We start from the raw sequence: 18,287 nt of genomic DNA on the forward strand, positions 1-18,287 counted from the left end.
TCTTAAAAGTACAAAAAGCATAATAATAATCATCCATAATCACACCTGAAGATGCATATATTGAGCATTTTAATGTGATCTCCCTCTCCATTTCCTCTATAAACATACATTCCTTTAGTAAACACACACACACCATATATACTGTATGTATTGTATCTACAGAATATATTAAACAATGTAGTACAGCAGAATTTTCTAACCTGTATTTCTCACCAAACATATCATAAGTTGGGAAAAGAGTTTTAAACAGCTTTGAAGAAAATAAAAGGATATTTTAGTATATGAGATAAGCAGTTCCAAGACCTTAAGTAAGAATGGGAGTTTGGGGGAAGGGGATTGAATTTGAATTTCTTCACAGCAATGTGTGTGCATATATTGGAAAAATCTATATTTTCTGTCCTCAGTGTTTCCTTTCCATGCAGAAAGACTTCCCCCCAAAATACCACTTCCATTTCCTTCTCATGTGAAGTCGAGTGATTTATCTGATTAAAGGGTTTGAAAACAGAACTGTCCACATGCAGCTCTGCTCTTTCAGGGCTCTCTCTGCCTCCATTCAGGAACCATTCATCTCTTAGCTCTCTGCCTTGCAAAGTTACCTGTCCCATTGGTAAGGCTTCTGTCTACCTACATCTGCCTCTGCCTGCCTGAGTGAATAAACTTAATTCTAGAGTAAAGCACTGGGAAGCACATCAAAACCGCAATCTCCAATACAGCCTTAATCTGTAATTAAGTTGCTGCTTTGATCTTGAGAGAGATGTTTGCCTCTTCTCATTTGACTTGAACTTGCAAGGTGAGGAAAGAGGCAGTATGTGTAAAACCTCAACTTTGTGTCCAGTTCGCAAAGCATTTTCATGTCCTTTACCTTTTTTGATTTTCACAGTAACCCTGAGATGTAGGGGGAAGACATTAACATCTGTTGAGCGAATGCCTACTGTTTGTCAGGAATGTGCCATAAGATTTCCGTTTTTTATTTTAATTAACCTTCACAACTTTGTAAAACAAAATTTATCCTTATATTAAAGATCAGAAAACGGAGTTTCAGAGAGGTGAAATGATTTGCGTCAGAAAGACAACTGGTAAAAGGCAAGACCAGAAGTTCAAACAGACTGCAAACACCAGGATTATGTCCCTCATTCACTTTTGTATTCCCAGGCCCTGGTCTCATATGCCACACAGAGAAGGCATTCAATCAATATGGTTCAATATGTGACTCCAGTAAATGCTCTTTCCACTGCATCACGGAGGGAGAAGAGAGAGATGTTAAACTACCAAATCAAGGAATTTACAAGCTACAATCCTTTTTCTACGGGAGTCGGAAGGGATGGGGGAAACTAAGGTTCCTTGTTGCAGGGGAGATGTTTATGGAAATCCTATGTGGTTGTGTGTGATGCAGCAGAAAACAGAATGGACTATGAAATTTGAGATCTAGTGTTTCATAGGGGCCTTGTCACTGCTAAAGCAGTGAGATCTTTGACACAGTCATTTGCTCACTCTCATCCATAACTCTCTCATCTGTAAAAAAAAAAGTAGTGTTAAACAGATTATCTTGGAAGTTGTTGTAACCCTAATAGTCTACCAGTATGTGCAGCCCGAAGCCCAACCTCAAAAAGAACAAATGCTGCTACTTTCTAAACAATAAAGACTGTGTATTGACTGTGTAGTTATATAGAGGAGTTGTAATTCAACACATGGATAAAGGCACTTACAGTTTTGAGTGTAACGTAGTTCTCACAAGTCGACAAGCCCAGGAACCCTGAGGATGGAAAGACAGAGGTGTTGTCCATAAATCAGAATATTCGGACAAGAAGTCATGGTATAGATTCTGTTGGAAAATGTACCATTCCAAAAGTCATGATTTAGAACTCATGGTTATTACTGAGCAGAAAAGAACTAACACCAAATAGGAAAACAGTTTTGTCTAAGAAAAGAAAAAGATATAGGTGTACCTTCCATGCAGGCTTCTCCCTCCTTTGTGTCTCTTACACACACACACACAAACACACACACACACACACACACACACACACACACACACACATCATAAATGACATTTTGCCATGAACACATACTACACAGTTACCTTATTTTAAAAGATAGGAAAAGGAAATTAAAAGAAGTATTCATTTTCTTTTTCCCATCTGACAATGCCCCCAGCAACAGGTGACAATGAAGGAAATCTGCAATGATATACATACATCCTGCTTTATCTCTGCTGACCCGAAACTTTAACAGTCAAAAAAAAAGCAGGTTATATCCTCCATTAGCAGAAGAAAAGCTTTAAAAATTGCTCAAGTCAACTATATTCAATGTCCTGTAGTAATTTATGGCGAAAAAGAATATGAAAACGAATCTATGTATGTTCATGTATAACTGAAGCATTATGCTGTACACCAGAAATTGACACATCGTAAACTGACTATACTTCAATTAAAAAAAATTGCTCAATTTTACCAGTATCATTATTATGCTATCTTATTTTTTTTAGATGCAGGTGTGTGACCCCAAAATGACAGCAGAATGTACATGTCAAAAAATATTCTATTTAGTGGTCTGACTTTTGAGAAAACAAAGGAGCCTGAAAATTTACTAAATCTACTTACAACAAGTTTAAGCCATAGTGTTCTAAAACACAAAACACATTAAGGGAAAAAAAAAAAACACAAAACACAGCAAGATCATCATTACCTGCATCCAGAGACATATAATAAATTGTTTATTGGTTATTAATTCTAGCCAAATCATTCCTACAAAGGAGTGTTTCTTGCTAGATAAGAACTAAGTATTGTCTTACCAATATTCAAAACAAAAAGGGGGTGGGGAAAGGTACAACAATTTTTTTTAATTTTTAATTTTTATTGAAGTATAGTTGATTTACAATGCTTCAAATGTACAGCAAAATGATTCAGTTATACATATATATATATATACACACACATATATATGTGTATATACATAGATATATTCTTTTTCAGATTCTTTGCCCTTATAGGCTATTACAAGATACTGAATATAGTTCCCGTGCTATACAGTAGATCCTTGCTGCAACCAATTATTATTGCTGGATAAGGGTGCTATATATATCTTAGAATTATTAGGGAAGTGTTTTTAAAACAAATTGGGTGAGGGTAGTCTATGTAATATTGATAAGTAAATAATTATTATTTAGCCCAGCAGAATTCTGTAGTCCTTACTCTAGATTTTTGCCTCCCTATTGAAAAAGCTAACCCTGACACCAGTTGTCTAGCATTAACATCAATAAAAGTCTCTTACTTCTGCTTCAGAAGCTTGATAGTAATAATGGAGCCAGAACTACAAAATAGTCCCTTAAAAATATCCCCTTTAGCCTTCAAAGCACTTATACAACTATTACCAAAAATTATAGAATACACGAACAAAAAGGGACACTGGGTATAATTTTCTAAAATCCCCTTAGTTGACAAATCATTTAAGTCAATAAATACCATTTGTGTACTTTCTAAGTAAGTGCTATGCTGTGGATAGGGAGGAAAACAATACATATGGAGATGCTGTCGCCACAGGGCTTACCAGTCTGTCCCAGTTCATCTAATTCATAAGAGCCTGGTCCAGGACTGTGACCAAGATCCCTTACTCATAAGCTGTCTTCAGTATCCAACACGTCCTTCTGTTCTTTCTTGGTCTTCTAAACCCCATGGCTACTATTACTCCCATTTTACAGACAACGCAATGAAGGACTAAAAAAATGTATATAATAAGCTCAAAATCATGTACCTAACAAGCTTCGAGCCTTTGTCCCATGTTTCCAGACGCCTAGTCCAGTGTTCCTACTACTATACAGAAGTGGTAAGAAGGATGCTATGAATAGATAAACTCACATAATCTGGTCATAGGAACTGTGTGGTTAGAGATAATTGTATTGGCTATATCCAAGTTTAGGGGGATGGATACCCCTAACTGATCAGTGATCTCTGCCATGGATACAAGAATGAGGATGATAGGAAGCGTGTTCAATATTTTCCCTCTGTACACAGTTTTATTACCTCAACAAAAGTCATTCATATTGTCAAACAAATAACACCATTATGATATAATTTAAAAGTTATATAATACATAATATTTCCTACCTTTGTAGCTACACAATGAGCACAATAGCTAGTATGTGGTGCTAGATATTAGTAACATAAAAATGAATAAGGTGGGAGGAGGTTATAGCTCAGTAGTGGAGCGCATGCTTAGCATGCATGAGGTCCTGGGTTCAATCTTCAGTACGTCCATTAAAAAAAAAAACAGAAAACTAATAACAAATAAATAAATAGGCCTAATGACCTCCCCCAAACAAAAATAACATTAAAAAAATTTTTTAATGAATAAGATTTGGTCTCTGTCCTAAAATAGCTCATACTCTAGCAGGAAACATAGAAATCTAAATAGCTAATTCAGCAAGATAAGCATTGTACTCATAAACAAAGCTCTAATATTCCTATGTAGCATTTTTAATTGCATAACATGGGGAAAGCAAGGCCTGGTATCTTCATATACCAACTACCAAGTGAATGTTTTAATATGACCTATAATTATCATTATAACCATAGTTAAAATGCATATGACAAATGTAAGTTTATTCATAAGTTTATTGTGCAATTAAATGGTATGATAAATTTTAAGTGTTTAATACAATATCTGAAACACAAAGAGTACTCTAATACCAATTAGTATAAATCATCCAACTGCCCCTTCCTGAATCTCTACCATAAGTTCCACTAAAATGTTCATGAAAGCACAAATACAAAAATTTACAAAACTGAAAATTGAATGAAAAATCAAAGTATTGTCAAAATCTGAAATGAATTTACACTAAATACAAAGGCTATGAAACTGGATTTTAAAATATCAACAGATTTTTGTTTCTAAGTGGATCTAGTCAGTTGTAGCTGGCAACAAGTAGAAAAAAATGGATAAATAGGAAAAAAATTTTCATAGACATATTGGAGAGCTTTCTTGAAAGCAAAGAAGACTAAATGAATTAAAATTCTAGGGGAAGAAAGGTCCTTCTAGATATTATAGGTTAAATTGTGTCCCTCAAAAATATGTTGAAGTCATAACTACCAATACCTATAAATGTAACCTTATTTGGAAATAGAGGCTTTGCAGATATAATCAAGTTAAGACGAAGTCAACAGGGTGGGCCCCAGCTTCTAGAATCATGAGAAAATAAATTTCTGTGTTTAAGCCACCTGTTTGTGGTAATTTGGTAAAGAAGACACAGGTAACTAATGTATTATGTGAGGAAACATTCCTGACCATTTTCTTCCCTGAGGGCACTTTTGGATTCTGGCCATGACTGAAGAGCAGCCTTTTCCTAGATAGAGGGACTCAACAGCAGAGCTTTCGGCAGCCCTAGGGGTTTGGCGTGGCAGATTCAAAACCAGTGAAGCTCAAAACTTAAGCCCAATTTTCCCCATGAAATATTTGCTGAGCCCTAGAGCAGAATGGGAAGCTAGAGGTTACGTCAAGAGGTGTTTAAATGCTCAGAGAAATTCCTAAAAGTCTTATGAAAAGGTAAATAAATGTAACCAATAAGTAAGAGGGAAAAAAAAAAAAGCACAGAAGCAGATCCACAAAGTAACCACATATTGGGGGAAGCAAAGAAGGACTCTAAAATCTATGATTAATAAGCCTGTAGTAGGATTGCTCAGGAAGAGAGAGGTGTCTCATATTATCAAAATCAGGATACAAGGAAACATTATTAAAAATTGTTAACATAATTTTAAAAATAGGGGAAGGTATACAATAAATAATTTTATGCCCATAAATTTGAAATTTAGATGAAATAGAAGAACTTCTTGAAAACCGTAAAACAGCAAAGCTGAAACAAGAAAAACATCTGACTAGTCATTTATCAATTAAAGAAATTTTATTTAAAATTGAAACATTTCTCACAGACGACCATTACTGCCTACCTTCATTTAATCAACCAATAAAATAACAAAATGTATGGAACAACAGTTTTCAAGACACTTTACATCAGACTGAAGGACAGTGATTACTGAGAAATACAAAACAAAACAAACAAACAAACAAAACAGGATATGATCTACTATTACCCCACTTTACTGCCTTCAGAGACTTTCTAGGTACCAACGCTGGAAGCAGAAGTCCAGATAAAGCCCAGTGGACTCCCTGAGTTGAAGAGATAATGCTGAAAGGCTGAATACACCAGGAGCAAGAGTTTGCTGGAAAGAGTACCAGAGAGGAGAAAGCAATAAAAAGAATAATTTCAGAAAAGTGTAAAGTCCTCTTCATGTATTCAGTTGAGTCTGATCAGCACAAGCATATGAGGAAACTACCTGAGGACAACAAAAGAACTGAAAGGATTAGAGATAATAATGTCTGATGCTTACATGGATCCAGGAATAATGACTCTTCCCATCAACAAGTTTATCTCAGTAGTGGGGAAAAATTAACCCTAGATGGAGCATGGCTCCAGTCCCCCCATAATAAGTCTTAAAAGCAACACCTAAAAGGATCAAACTGTTTCCAAGTAATTTAACTGCATCCCAGACAAAAGGCTAAGAATATTTATAGGGAGGAAAAAACATTCAGAAATGAAAAGGTAAAATTCACAGTATCTGACATCCAATCAAAGATTACCAGTTATGCAAAGAAGCTGGATAATATTACCCATAATGATGAGTAAAACAATCCACTGAAACAAAAATCAACTGAAACCAAATCAGAACTCCACAGTTATCAGAATTAACAGACATTAAAAGAGTAATGATAACTATATTTCATATGTTCAAAGAGTTAAGTGGAGATATAGAAGATACAAAAAACAAATCTCATTTCTAGAGATGAAAACTACAATTTGAAAGATTAAAAAGATGCAATAGGTGAAATTACTGGTAGATTTAAAGGAATAGCAACAGAAAATACCCGAAGTGTAACACAGAAAAAAAAAGAGAATCTTTTTAAATGAACAGAGCATCAAAGAACTCCAGCGTAACTTCAAGCAGCCTAATACACATATAATTTAAAAAGCCACAGACTTCCAGAAAAAATTATAAATTGCATACATGATAAAGGACTGTTATCCAGAATATATAAATAACTCTAAATATGTAATAATAAAAATAAATAACTTTTTTAAATGAGCAAAAGATCTGAATAAACATTTCATCAAATAAGATATACAGATGGTAAATGAGCACATGACAAGATGCTTAACATTATTATACATTAGGAAAATACTAACTAAAATCAGAATAAAATACTACTACACACCTGTTAAAATGGCTAAAATTAAGAAGACTGACTGTACCATGTGTTGATGAGGATATAGAGGAACTGGAACTTTCATGCACTGTTGGTAGCAACATCATTGACACAAATCTTGGGAAAAGAGTTTAGCACTTTCTAAAACTTTACATATTCGCCTACCATTTGGTCTAGTCATTCCACTCCTTGGTGTCTATCGAAGAAAAATTAAAGCAAATGATCATATAAAGACTTTCACATGAAAGTTCATGGCAAGTTTATTTTTAATACAAAAACTGGACACAACTCAACAAGAAGTAAATGGATAAATGTGGTATATCTATTCAATGAAATACTACTCATCAATCAAAAAAAGAACAAACCAGTATTACACATAACATCATGAATAACTAAACGATTATGCTGAATGAAAAAAGCCAGGCAAAAAAGAGTATATTGTATGCATCCATTTACATAAAATTCTAGAAAATAAAAACTAATATATGTATAGTTAGAGAAAACATATTAATACCTGTCTGGGGTCAGGGAAGAGGAGAGTCAGGAGGGAGGAATTTCAAAGGGTCAAGAGGAAACTTCCATAGGTGATAGTTATATTCATTATTTACATTGTGGTAATGGTTTCACTTGGGTGTACATATGTCAAAGTATCAAATTGTTTTGCAATTTCTGTAGTTTTCTATATGTCAATTATATCTCAATGAAGCTTTAAAAAAATCCCACAAAGAATACTCCAGGCTCAGATGGCTTCAGTAGTGAATTCTACCAAGCATTTAAAGAAAAAATTATAATAATATAAATTTCATGCAAACTCTTCCAAAGAATACAAAAAGAGAAAATACTTCCCATTGTCCCTGATATCTATGTACCCCAGATATCAAAACCTAGCAAAGACATCACATAAAAGGAAAATCACAAGCCAACATGTCTCATAAAAATGAACGCAAAAAGCCTACACAAGATATGAGTAAGCTGAATTCAGTAATATATGAAACATATAATTATCAAGAAGGAGTGCAATGTTGGATTAACATGTGAAAGTCAATCCCTAAATATTCACCACTTTGACAGAATTAAAGAATTATTATCTCAATATACATGTAAAAATCATTTGGTAAAATCTATCTAAAATTTATCACTTGTTACTGATAAAACCTCTTAGCATACTAGTAATAAAAGAGAATTATCTAAGTCTGAGAAAATTTAACCACAAAAGTCCTACTTTTAGCAACCTTCTTAACGGTAAAATATTGAACACTTTACACCTTTAGTTAAGAAATACGATAAGGATCCCCATATTATCACTTCTATTCAATATTATGCTTTTAATAATGCAAGAAAATGAAAGCAAAATTTTAAAATTGAAAAGGAATAAATCATATTGTCAATATTCATAGATGATATGCCTGTGTATCTAAAAGAATCCACAAACTTACCAGGATTAGTAAGTAAATTAATAATTTGGCATAGTGAATAAATGGTTTACAGATTCAATATGCAAAAGTATATTTTTATACATTTTCAAGAAATGATTGGAAAAAGTAATTTAAAAAATACCACTTACATAAGCATCAAAAACATCAAATACATAGGAATAAACCTAAGAAAATCTATACAAGATCCCTACACGAAAAAACAATGAAACATATTGACGGGAATTTTAAAAGCCTTAAATACAGAAATATGCAATATTCATGGTTTAAAAGGCTGAATGTTGTTAAAATGTTAATTCTCTTCAAATTGATCTATAGTGTCAATGCAATCCTAATCAAAATAGCAACATGTTTATTGTGTAAGAGAGAAATGGAAAGTTGATTCTAAAATTTGTATGAAAATTTGAAAGACCTAAAATAGCCAAGACAGGATCTGAGATCTTAAGCTACTGAATTTTAAGACTTAGAGGAAGTCTTATAGGAAGCAACTTGTAATTAAAACAATGTAGTATTGGCAAAAGGACACACAAACAAACGAGTGGAACAGACTACACTAGAGTCTAGGACAGATTCACACTTAAATGATCACTGATTTATTTTAAAAGTGCCTGCACCTTTTAATACAGGAAAGATGATCTTTCAAATAAATGGTGTTAGCACATTTGGATATATAAATGGGAGAGAATGAACCATGGCTATTTCACACCATACATAAATTAATTTGATACAAGTCATAGACTTAGATGTTAAACAATAAATCTTCCTGTGAAACACAGGAAAATATCATCATGACCTTGAATTAGGCAAGACTTTCTTAAAAGAGCACAGAAAGCATTAACCATTTTTTTAACTGAGAAATAAATTTCATTAAAATTAAGATATTCTGGCCATACAAAAGCATAATTAAGAAAGACAACACGTGAGCCACAGAGAGGGAGAATATATAATTGATGAAAGGGCTCACATCCAGAAAATATAAAGAACTCCTAAGAATCAATAAGAAAGGCACAGACACCGCAGTTTTTAATGGACACAATTCTTAAAGAGGTATCCACAAGAAAAGGGACAAATGACTATGTACACACATAGAAAAGTACACAATTAGTCATCAAGGAAACTGAAGTTAAAATTAATGAAATACTTCTACACATCAACCAAATAGCTAAAAGTAAAAATGATTTATCATATTAAGTGTTGATAAAGACATGGAGCAACTGGAATTCTCATATGTTGCTCAGTCAGGCCCTGATGATCTGAGAAAGTAATTTCTCCAGCACCCAAGTAGAGCTACAAGAGCAAAACGCAAGTCCCATATCCATTTTGTCAGCAAACACTGAATCTGAATAGCATTTCTCTTCACCTAAAGATGAATAAACAGAAGAATATTTTTTTAAATGAAATACTGCACAAGTAAGAAAAATGAACATCACCCAAGAGTTTCAGAGAAAGGGTATATTACTAATTGATTTATTATTGGAACTTTTGGACAATTCTTTGGATGGCATGTAAGAAGATGTATCTTTCATAAATGTGAGCAAATGCCATAAAAGTAGAAAAAGTTTAGATGATTAAACAACAGGATAAGATGAAAAGCTGTGTGTGTGTTAACTCAAAAATATAAGTTGGGTAAGTATAGAAAGTTCTAAAACCCTTCATACAAAAATAGTAATAATTATGGGTTTTGATTGGGTAGAGAGGATAGTTGGATTAAGAAAAGAATAAATTATAGGGAAAACTGAGAACACTTGGAGACCCTCAAGATCAAAGTTTAAAAACCTTTAAGAACCTGCATAAGGTTATAAGCAAAGACAGGATGTGATCAAATAATACTAAAGTTAATTTGGTCACCAACCATTTAGCAAGACAGAGGGATAATATGAAAACATACAGTAAAATTCTGCCATGAGGGTACATATCGGATCCGAAATAGTAAATTAAGTTAAGTTCAGAGATCCAGGATCTGGCTGCCCTTTAAAATTTGCTCTGGTCTAACTATGATTTGGCACCACTTACCCCTTGCTGGTAGTTATTCCTCTGGCTTAAACAGAATCAAGGCTGATTCGGGGTCCTGGAAGCTGTCTAGGTCTTCAAGAACAGGGACAAATTATTCCAGAATCTCCCAGTTAGTTGTTGTCCTTTTGCTAGCTCCGCCAGGGAGATGGGGCCAAAAGAATCCTGAGGAAGCAGGAACTCACCCTCTGTTCTCCCACTGCCTTAGTTTATTTGGGTTGCCTGCAGCTTCCCCACTTGGCCTACAAACACTTCCCCTGCCTCCAGAAGATGAGAAATTTACCCCATTCTCTTGATAGAAGAGGTGGAGGCCTAAGTGAAAGATGGTTGTCAATCAACAACTCTGTTGTATCTGATTTGCATTATCAAGGAAGACATAAACCACGTCTACTGCATTTATGTGGTATTTGTGGCCTGAACGAGTATTGTTTCTAAAGAAGTTTCTATACTATAGAACGAGTATTGCATTATCAAGGAAGACATAAACCACGTTTACTGCATTTATGTGGTATTTGGGGCCTGAATGAGTATTGTTTCTATAGAACTCTCAATACGAGAGTTCTGAGGAAAAGCATTTGAGTAGGGAAATAAGACAGCAACAGAATGGGGGGCAGGGAGCCAGAAGAAAGAAAAAGGCTTAAAAGGAGACTAAATAAGGAAAGGACATTTGTGGAAGGGAAATGATCTAAAAGAGATGAGAAAGAGAAAATTAAAAGGGAAAGCAAGAAAAGAAGAGAAGAAAGAAAGAGAAGGAGAATAGGAAGAGGGAAGAAAGAGACAGAGGGAGGGAGGGAGGGAGAATCTTACAGTATTATTCTACACTCTACAGGAATTTGCCTTGAATAAAAGTAGTAGTCATCTTGATTTCATGTTCAAGTACTTAGCAAATATGGTTTCCCAACAGCTTTCCTTTTAAAAACACTGTCCCATTGTCAAAGATACCACTGAGGCTGCTCATGGCTGCATCCTTTGGCTGAAGGCATAAAAGGATCTCATTATTCCGTGTGGAATAATGCCAATAGGATTTTTTTTTCCTTAAGAAAGAATAATCCATTGAAATCTGTGGTTTTCAGAATTCCGAGTTTCTGAATAACCTGGGGGTCATGATAAAAATGTGAAATTCTGGGCCCTAATTTTCAAATCTTACTGATTTTGTAAGTGTAGTATTAAACCATTAGAGGGAAGTGGGACGACAATGCCCTCCAAGGGATCTATCCTCTAAAAGTGGTTTTCAAATGAATTTAAACCTCTTATGTAGTGATTGGTTTTTAAAAATCGACCTGTTCCAAACCTACAAGCCTTATGGCAAAATGATGAAAAAAAATATCATTTATATTGGACTATTCTTTTCCTTTCCCCTCAAAGTTTCTATTTTTCTTTTGGTTTGTTTTTCTCAAAGGAAAGTTGGTTTAAGAGTAACTTATATCTAACAAAACTTGTAAGAAATGAGATTATACTTCTCACCTTGATGATAAATGGCCCAATTTGTACTTCTTAAGTTAAATGAGGCACATTTTTTGGCATAATGACTACTTCTTGATGTTTCAATGGAGCTAAAAATAGCCCCTCTTCCATGGATGGGTAGGTATCTTCCATACTTTGAACTACTTAATTTTCTTTTCTTGGTGCAATAGAGATGGGAAAGGGAGAGGTTATAAGGAGGCACAATGAAATATATTCCAGTTTAAAGGTCATTGATTTAAGTGAGAGCAATGAGGGAAACAGTAATAAATGCTAAGCCTAGTCGAAAGTCAAAGTGACTGACTAATTATTGCATAGCCTTCTCTTCCCAGCCTCACACTTCATGAAGCTATGTAGTTTAGTACCTTAGTACTGCCAAAACCAATTACCAAAGCCAATTTCATGCATGGACAGCACTGAGTTTTACCCTCTCTCTTCTTCCTCCTCCCTGATTAAGTCAAAGAAAATGTATTCCACAGCTATTCCAAATTCAAATTTATAAATGAGCACCAATACTAGGATCCATATTTTAGAATGGTTTGCTATCACCGTAACTCATGTTTTACCAAGCCAACCTTGATGTAAGGGATAATTGTTTATTGTGGAAATCTAACACTGAGGGCAGAAAGATTTGATAAAGGAAATTAAACATTCCCCCAAAAAAGCTTACTTTAGGAAGATGATATGGGAATGCAAATATCAAAAAGTGTTTGGAATTAGAATCTAACTTTATTTTTAGAAAGCTGGGAGAGTCTCTTTTAACATATTTATTATGCCCTTGTAACATAACTATGCAGAATTAATAGGGCAGAAAATAATTATTTCTTTGATCTCTAATAAAATATATAATTATCTTTTATTAATACAAGAAACATAAAGAAAATAAAGAGGTTCTCACTATAAGAATTTGATAGCTTTATGAATTTTTTAATTACCTTGATTCCTTTCCAAGAATAAGACAACTACTTGGCAATTTTTAACCACAGAAGATATGTCATTGCAATCTAGAAAGAAGATAGTTAGCTTTTCTAAATAGAAAATAAGGTGACCACAGGAACAAAATTAGACATGAAGGGTTTTTCATAGTTTCTTAAAATGCTATATTATACTCAGAGTTTATGCTTTCTTTCCTTTAAAGATTCTCATTGATTCTGAATGGGGAAAAAATTATGTGCTGTAAAAGAATTAGACAATGGGGATGTAAGACATGCTCTTAAAATCTGAGTCAAATAATGACTCACAGCTAAATACTGAAACAAAGAATCAAACATGGGCATCTTTCTGATACTTAAGCATATCCTCTACCCATTCCACCATGCTGCCTAGAATGTACTGCCTTCCATTCCTTCAAGTCTAATTTTTAAAATTTTTTATCACCAGGTAGAACATGGTCTCCTTGATGAGGAGAACTCACATAACTGGCATTACTCGCTCCCTCGTATAAAAACCCAACAGCAATTTAACTATGTTTCCATCTCTTTCAATAGACTCATAGTGTTTTAGTCTAGTATTTTAGCTATTTTAGGTAAATGACAGTTTCCCCAAAAGAATATAATTTTGTTTAGAGTAGGCTTTTGTCATATCTTTACAGCACCCAATGAGTTAAAAACTCTAGCATGTCCCTAGTACGTACTTAATTAATATTTTTAGAAAACTGAATACAAGGAGATGAATGAAATTCAACTTGTCTGTAGTAATATAATTGAATTAATAACATATTGACCTAATCACTATAAAGTAAGGTTTTATTAGCTAGATGTAACAACAGGTTCACAATATTGCCCCTTATAGCTAAATAATAATTACATATGCTAATAAAATTTCCATAATTTTTCATATAAAATGTCACTAATACTAGTTGTTACTGAAAATCAGGATTTTATGTTTATTGCCATTAAATTTTAGGCTGCTACTTTCACCCAAGCATCACAAACCATTTTTCTATTTCTTACAAGTCCAGTGCTCTAAACCCTGAGCTATAGGGCCTTACAGGTGGTCACACCCATTGTTCTATTTCTTTACAATGATTCTGTAACCCAATGCATGAATATGCTATTCTCATCTTGAGGCTTAAATGATCAATAATGTGCTGAATAAAAGAGTGATGAGAACAGGACTGGAAATCTCACAACTGAATCAAAGTGACTTATTAACAGGCCTTCTTTTAGTAAGTCTTTTTAAATCTAACTATGTATTAAGACCACATTTCTATATCATTTTCAAGTGCCTATTATTAGATTCAATATTAAATTACTTTCCTAAATTATGATTAGCAATGAATTTAAAAATCTATTTGTGTCACTTTATTTCCAAAAATGGAGGACTAGCCTTTTTCAAATTACCTTCCTAATGTGAATAAACAGAGAATTAAAGAAAAGATAACTTGTTAATTTTCACTTTATGTTTTTATGTATTTCCAGTTGTCTGCAATGAACATATACTGCTTGCAAAACTGGAAATACTTAACCAGAGAGATGAAAGACCTATGCTTCAAAAATACAAAACACTGATGAAGGAAACTGAAGATAATATAAAGAAATGTATTGGGTTGTTCATGGGTTGGGGAAAAAAATATTGTTAAAATGTCCATACCAGCAAAGCAATCTACAGATTTAATGCAATCCCTATCAAAATACCCATGACATTTTTCACAGAACCTGAACAAATAATCCTAAAATTTATATGGAACCACAAAAGAACCAGAATTGCCAAAGCAATCTTGAGGAAAAAAGACTAAAGCTGGAGGTATCATGTTCCCTGACTTCAGACAAAGCTACACTAATCAAAACAGCATGGTACTGGCACAAAAACAGACATATAGATTATTGTAACACAACAGAGAATCCAGAAATAAACCTACACATTTGCGGTCAATTAATCTATGACTAAAGGAGGCAAGAATATACAATAGAGAAAAAAATAGTCTCTTCAACAAGTGGTGCTGGGAAAACTGAACAGCTACATGTAAAAGAATAAAATTAGAATGTTTTCTCACACCATATACAAAAATAAACTCAAAATGTGTTGAAGACCTTAAACATAAAACTAGAAGAGAATATAGGCAGAATACTTTTGACATAAACTGTAGCAATATTTTTGGATCTATCTCCTAAGGTAAGGGAAACAAAAGCAAAAATAAACAAATGGACCTAATTAAACTAAAAAGCTTTTGCACAACAAAGCAACCCATCAACAAAATGAAAAGACAATCTACTGAATGGGAGAGAATATTTACAAATGACATGACCAGAAGGGGTTAATATCCAAAATATATAAACAGTTCATACAAATCAATATCAAAAAAGTCCAATTAAAATATGGGCAGAAGACCTGCATAGACTTTTTTCCAAAGATACACAGTGGCCAACAGGCACATGAAAAGATGCTCAACATCACTACTCATCAGAGAAATACAAATCAAAACAATGAGATAACATCTCCCACTTTTCAAAATTACTATCATTAAAAGTCTACAAACAGCAAATTGTTGGTGAGGATGTGAAGAAAAGGGAACCCTAGTATACTGTTGACAGGAATATAAACTTGTGCCACCACTATAGAAAACAATATGAAGATTTCTCAAAAAACTAAAACTAGAACTACCATATAATCTAGCAATTCCATTCCTGGGTATATATACAAAGAAAAAGAAAACACTAATTCAAAAAATATACATGCACTCCAATGTTCATAGCAGCATTATTTACAGTAGCCAAGACATGGAAGCAACCTAAGTGTCCATCAACAGATTAATGGAAAAGAAGATGTGGTGTATATGTATACTGGAATATTGCTCAGCCATTAAAAAAAAAAGAGTGAAATTCTGCATTTTGCAACAATGTGGATGGACCTAAAGGGTACTATGCTTGATGAAATAAATCAGACAAAGAAAGACAAATACTCTATGTTATCACTTATAAGTGGTATCTAAAAAATAAAATCAATGAGTGTATATAACAACACAAACAAAATCACAGTGAAAATGCAAGCCACGGAGTGGGAGAAAATGTTTAGGATATTATATAGATGTCAATTAGACAATCTAATTTTTAAAATAGTCAAAATATCTCAGCAGCACTTAGAAATGATATTCAAAAGACTAAATATGATATAAAAAGCTGCAAACTTCATTAGTTGTTAAGGCACTGCAAATTAAAACCACAATAAGATAGCACTATAGACCCATCAGATTAGTTAATACTAAGAAGATTGACATTACCAAGTGTTTGCAATGAGGTTAGCTTAGTCCTTATGGGCTGCTAGAATAAAATACCATAGAGTAGATTGCTGACTAACTGCAAACATTTATTTCTGACAGCTCTGGAGGCTGGGCATTCCAAAATCATAGAGCCAACAGGGTCACCTTTGGATGAAGGCTCTCTTTTGGGTTCATAACCAGTGCCTTCCAGAGGCATCTTCAAATGGTGGAAGGGTGGAGACAGCTGTATGGAGTCTCTTTGACAACAGCATTTGTCCCATTCATGAGGGCTCCACTTTCTTAACCTCCCAAAAGCCTACCACCTAATATCATCACATTGGACATGAGGATTTCAATATATGAATTTGACTTGGAGCCGGGGGTAGAGGGGCGGACACAAACATTCACGTCATAGCAGATGTAGAGCAACTGGAACTCTCATACACGCTGGAAGACATGTAAACTGGTAAACCACTTTGGAAGACTGGCATTATCTACTAAAGTTGAAAGTATGTAACTCAGATGCATACTAACAGAAGGTATATACATAAATATATGCACCAAAGGATGCATACAAGAATGTTCATGTCAATATTATTCATAATAACCCCAAAATGGAAGAAACCCAATATTTATTAATGAATAAATAAATAAATAGCAGCATACAATGGAATATTGTGTCCAGCAACAAAAGCTAACTAACTTCTATTATACACAAGAACATAGAAGAGTCCCACAAAAACAATGTCAAATGAAGGAAATCAGGTACAAAGGAATGCATACACTTCTTTTAAAAAACTCAAAAGCAGATAAACAGGATTATATTGTATAGCACAGGGAAATACATACAAGATCTTCTGGTAGCTTACACAGGAAAAAAATGTGACAATGAATATATGTACGTTCATGTATAACTGAAAAATTGTGCTCTACACTGGAATCTGACACAACATTGTAAAATGACTATAACTCAAAAAAAATGTTTTAAAAAAACTCAAAAGCAAGCAAAACTAATATGTATAAATCAGAAGAACAGTTAATTTTGGGGTGGAAGATGAAGATAGTGACAAAGAAGGGTTACCACCAACATTCCATTTCCAGACATGAGTATGGTTCACTCATGATAATTCAAAGATTTGTAACTTTTGCACTTTTCCACAGGTATGTTATACTTTCATTTATATATATGTGTGTGTGTGTGTGTGTATACATATATATACACAAATCCCTATTTTTAAATCTACTGAACTTTTCTATCAAACTTTTTTAAGTGAGGTAATTTTGACATGATGTTAACATGGGGTCATGCTGGTAGACATAAATCATCAACCTATTCTTCCTTAAACACATACAAAGTATCTGTTTAATAATCAGCTTCTTCAATAACAGTCAGTTTCTCCTTTAATAATCAGTTTCTTCACACCCTCCATCAGACTGGCAAAAAGTTATCAATGTTAAGTTTATCAATTAATATTATTTCTATAGTCAACTTCTTGGGTCTTTTTATAAATTATTTGCGGTTTTCTGATGCCTCTTTCAGTATTTTTGTTTTAGCAAAGATTAGTAGCAATTCAAAGAACAAAACCAATACATAGATTTAAAAAAAAATACAAGAGTGAAAACTAAAACAAGATAAAAGCAATAGTTAAAAATACAACTGGAGAAAAGTCAATAGATTAATAAAATAAATAAAAATCAGGTCTACAATTCGACCCCTGCTGGGTCACTGTATTATTGGTGGGGGGCAGGGAATTATGACAAAAATTCAAAAATACACTGACATTTTCTCATTTAAAGTATACAGGGGTAAAAAAGTTACCTAAATATCTGGGGAGATTAGTAAGGAAATTAAAAGATTATCTATAAAGGACAAAAAAATCAGGTTTGCCTCAGACTTCTAAACAACAGTAAAGGCTAGAAGACAATGGGAT

This window comes from Camelus ferus, chromosome 4 (genome assembly GCF_009834535.1).
Source record: "Camelus ferus isolate YT-003-E chromosome 4, BCGSAC_Cfer_1.0, whole genome shotgun sequence".
In the NCBI taxonomy this organism is placed as follows: domain Eukaryota; kingdom Metazoa; phylum Chordata; class Mammalia; order Artiodactyla; family Camelidae; genus Camelus; species Camelus ferus.